Below are 5,373 nucleotides of genomic sequence, written 5' to 3'. Positions count from 1 at the left end.
ATCGTCATCATCGTCATCATCATCACCACCACTACCACCACCACGAGGACCGCCACCAATACGAGACCGCCACAACTACCACAAGGTCCACACTAGGGAAGCACACACACACTCTTGTATACGCACACACATAGATGCATGTGTGTACGTATGTGCGCGCATCAGTTTGTCTGTGTATGTATATGGTGTGGGTTCGCATATATTTTTACCTGCTGACCTGACATAAACTAGGGTGTAAAGTTGTGTCCCTATATTTCAAAAGCATCACTTAGTCATTGAAATAAAAGTGAAAGAAGAAAAATGTGCTGCAGTGTTACCCATTTACAGTTGAGATGAGTTGAGTAGCGTGAAATAAAGGTTTTTCCACAAGAGTACAACGCAACACTGGAAGAAAAAATTAGCACACCGAGAAAAAACCCTTAGCGGTATTTCCTCCGGGTTTCCATTCTCAGTTCATACTCACCGTGGTACACTTACCTCTTCAGTCCTTCGGGATCGATAAAATAAGTACAGTTGAGCACTGAGTTCGATATAATCGACATAGACCTCCTCCGAAATTGCTGACCTTGAGCTAAAATTTAAAACAATTACTACATTTGGTCTTAGTCGGCGAAGAGGCAGAATTGTTACAGCGTTGGTCAAAATATTCAGTGGCATTTCTTCCGACCCATTACACTTTGAGTTGCTACTTCTGCCGAGAACGACTTTGCATTTCATCCTTTCGGGGGTTAACCTAATTACCAGCAACGAGGTTGATGTACACGAAGTTCCTCTCCCTTCAACATTGCTGGTCTTGAGTTAAAATCGAAGAAATTCTGCGTTTCATTACTTTAATCCTTGATGTAACTTATTTTGAAAATTAAGAATACATAAAACCTTAAAAAAAGTCACGGCTGCGAATGGAAATCGAAATCTGGGTTTGGTTCGCCAAATTTCTAAAGCTTATTTCAGAGCAATAGCTATCGTCTTACTGGATTTTTAAAAGTACGAAAATATAACCATGGACTTAATCTGCACAAAGGCCGGATAATAAGAAAAATGTTACAATTGTAATGTAATGAAACAAACAATTTCAATTTACAATTTTAATTAGAATATCACACACTTGCTAATGATATTGATGTACTACCTTAATGATAAATTCTAAAAAAAAAAGAAAAAAACAGTGCATGTTTGACAACTCTGAAATTTTAACTCTTTGTATCATATTGGCCATATTGGAGTTAGAAAAAATTATTAATACAATTTCTGCTAAAATATATTAATAAACGATCTTACACTATTGACTTTAGTAACAATTTATACGGGAAAGTCTCCTTGGTGTCACTGTTATTGACAGATCAAACATAGAGCTTTCCATTCTTAATAAGAAACAAACGATATTGTTTGTTAAAGGGGAATTTTTTTCCCTCGGAGATTTGCATTAAATTCTGCCATTGTTGAGCTCCAGCGATCAAACATGCTGTCCTCTCGAGGCTAAAAGAGGCAGACAATGTGAGTTGTGCTGCACAATAAAGGCATCGAGTGCTATAACAACCTCGCTGAATGAGTTTCGTTTCAACAACCTAACGATGATGATCATCAGTCGCCTTTTATTTTCACATTGTGCATGTATTCAACCACAAATACGCTCATAACCTCTGAGGGGAAATCTATGATGTTCAACGATCGTAAATTTTTGGAACGTGGAGCATTGCATTTTCAAAAGGGATGTGATGGGAGTGTTTCCGTAAGACATACTTTCCCTCATCCCTTAATCTCTAATGGTGGGGTGGGAAGCAATGTTAGCGATGAAATCAATCGACATCGTGCAGAAATATGTATATATATGTCAACAATACTCTTGTATGAGAAAAATAAATTTGCCTTTTACGAAATCATAGATTAAACTATGAGACTGATGTGAAGTTGTTTTTATTATAACTAAACATGAATACAAACAGATATGTGTGTTTGTGTGTGTGTGTGTGTGTGTGTGTGTGTGTTTGTATAAATATAAATGTTCGTGCATGTGAGTGTGTGTGTATATATATACATATATAGATATATGTATGCAAGTATTCATATACATACATACATACTTACATGCATGCATACACAGACACAGACACAGACACACACACACACACACACACACACCACACACACACATATTATATATATATTATATATATATATATATATACATATATGTATGACGGGATTCTTTCAGTTTTACGTGTATATATATATTATATATATATATATATATATATATATATATATATATATATATACAGTTTTATGTGTATATATCTATATGTATGTATATGTAAGTATATATATATATATATAATTCATGTGTATACATTCAAACAAACATATATTATATGGATGAATGTATGTATGTAATAATCATTCACTTTATCTATCTAACTATCTATCTATCTATCTATCTATCTATCTATCTATCTATCTATCTATCTATCTATCTATCTATCTATCTAAATATATATATATATATATATGATATATCTGTGCATATATGTGATTATGTGTATGTGTGCACGTATGTATCTGATGAAATAATCGAAACTGAACCATTTCAGGTACTTCTAAGTAAAGCTTAACCACCCAACTCTATGTTATTCAACTTTAGAACCTAATTAAATAACGTTTTATATTATATTATATCCATGCACAGATCGTTACACTAGAAGTGGTTTTATTTCCTATATTTTCCCTCTTATCATGACATAGATCAATATAGCTAAAGAAATTATATTTTCGTATTAGAGATGTCAGAAGTACGCGTGAACTCTAATGCTGTATAATGGCCTAACCTTACAATAAATTTTATAAGAAGCTTATATGCTTGCATACATGATACACATATTTTTACGAGAATATATATAATTATATTTGTATATTTATATACATACATAAACATATATATATATATAAATATACATATACATATACAATAATACATATTCATAAACACACGCACACACACACATATATATATATATATAGAAATGGAGTTAAACGAAGGAGTTATTCAAATTCTTTTACTTCCAACTCGCGTTTCGAAGATATTACTGGTATTATTCCAAAGGTGTAAAATAGAGTAAAACAATGTAATCTTCTCTTCAGGGAAATGAAGAAATCATCCTAGGACAATTAATACGAACTTAGTTAAGAATATTTCATTTAGATTGTTTAAGTCATCTGCTAGTGTTGTTATTTTAAATCGTAAGGCCCAATTTTATAACTCTGCCTTACTTACAGCAGGTTATAAAGAGAAAGTTACCTACATTATTCCATTCAATCACTTTCTACCTTTACTAATGGAGATATAATATCTAGTTGTAAGGATATAACGGATATCAATTTTAATTTATACGCCAACACGAAACAGTGGAAGGGAGAAAACCCTTATTTAATCCCCTATTTTCTTTCTAAAGGTAAATCCATGTCTTTCAAAGATAGTTACACTAAAAATAAGGTAATTAATAGTAAAACCATTTGGTTAATTATTCCTTACGGGAAAAAATTAAATCTAATCTTCCTTTGCAGTTTCGTGAAGCTATTATTAAGAATTTTCCAAAGAATTACTATATTATGAACTCACACACGGTTAGGATTACATCTATACCTACAACACTCACAGAACACGGACACGCGTACAGACACACACAGACGTACAACACACACACACACACGACACACAGACCACACACACACACACCCCACACACACATATATATATATATATATATATATATATATATATATATATATATATATATATACGACGGGCTTCTTAGAGTTTCCATCGACCAAATCCACTCACAAGGCTATGGTCGGCCGAGGCTATAGTAGAAGACACGCGCCCAAGGTGCTACGCATTGGGACTGAACCCGGAACCATGTGGTTGGTAAGCAAGCTACTTACCACACAGCCACCTCTACGCCTTTGTTGATAAAAAAAGAAAGTTCGTAGGGGAAGTCAATGGATGAATTGTGTTGGGTTGAGTTACATTGGGTTTAATATAGAGGAATGGTATTAGAAGAAAGAAGGGATATATATATATGTTGCAATACATATACTAAAACTGGAACGATACAAAGAAGATTAGCAAGGTCCCTGCGCAAGGATAACATGCAAATTCCTAAAATGTTTCCTATTATCATATGCAAGAGCGGCTTTGTGGTAAGAAGCTTGCTTGCCAACGACATAGTTCTGGTTTCAATCCCACTACGTGGCACCTTAGATAGGTGTCTTCTACAAGAGCCTCGGGCCGACCAGAGCCTTGTGAGTGGATTAGGTAGATGGAAACTGAAAGAAGCCCGTCATATATATATATGTGTGTGTGTATTTATTATCTGTGTCTGTGTTTGTCCCCTCCACCACCATCGCTTGACAACCGATGTTGATGTGTTTACGTCCCCGTCACGTAGAGGTTCGGCAAAAGGAGATCGAAAGAATAAGTACTAGGCTTATAAAGAATATGTCCTGGGGTCGATTTGTTCGACTATATGCAGTGCTCCTCTATGATCACAGTCAGATGGCTGCAGTAAGTAAAAGAAAAACACAACGTGTATGTATATATAATCTTTTTTCATCATAAAAATCTATGGATGATTTAGGAGATCGCTAATGTGTATGCAATATTATCATGTAAAAAAAAAAAAGATTATCGTCAACTATCAGAGTATATGTAGGTGTCATTCACGCCTTTAGTCAAATATTAAAAGACTCCGCCGGTTACGACGACGAGGGTCCCAGCTGATACGATCAACGGAACAGCTTGCTCGTGAAATTAACGTGCAAATGGCTGAGCACTCCACAGACACGTGTACCCTTAACGTAGTTCTCGGGGATAATCAGCGTGACACAGAGAGTGACAAGGCTGACCCTTTGAAATACAAGTACAACTCATTTTTGCCAGCTGAGTGGACTGGAGCAACGTGAAATAAAGTGTCTTGCTCAAGGACACAACGCGTCGCCGGGAATCGAACTCACAACCTTACGATCATGAGCCGAATGCCCTAACCACTAAGCCACGCGCCCTCACTCGTCAAATATAATTGATGACAGTAATATACACACTTTAGCTATCTGCTAAATGATCCATAAATTTTGATGGTGAATGTATATACTCTGATAGACGAGCTACGCCGGAATCAACCGAACGAGCTGGCCTTACTGAAGATGGATACGGAAAGTGCCGAAACTGGGTCTTTGTAAGGAATTCTCAGTCTAAGGAATTCTCTATTTCAGGCCATTTGCTGCCCCTATGACCTTTGTAACAGCACTGGAGCACTTTAACTCCTATTTCTAGCAATGTAGGTATTATTAACACTCTTAGTCAAGATTTAGTTGACCACT

The 5,373-nt window shown here is 35.5% G+C and overlaps 1 non-coding gene across 1 annotated transcript; it reads left to right on the top strand.

Moving 5' to 3' along the window:
* Nucleotides 1-4,069: 4,069 nt before the first annotated feature.
* On the top strand, nucleotides 4,070-4,173 carry LOC115215278. The gene has a single exon (XR_003881977.1). It is a non-coding gene; the product is annotated as a U6 spliceosomal RNA (small nuclear RNA).
* Nucleotides 4,174-5,373: the final 1,200 nt, after the last annotated feature.

This window comes from Octopus sinensis, linkage group LG8 (assembly GCF_006345805.1).
Source record: "Octopus sinensis linkage group LG8, ASM634580v1, whole genome shotgun sequence".
NCBI lineage: Eukaryota > Metazoa > Mollusca > Cephalopoda > Octopoda > Octopodidae > Octopus > Octopus sinensis.
The sequence above is the reverse complement of the archived record's forward strand: the minus strand, read 5'-3'. Positions and strand labels throughout refer to the sequence as shown.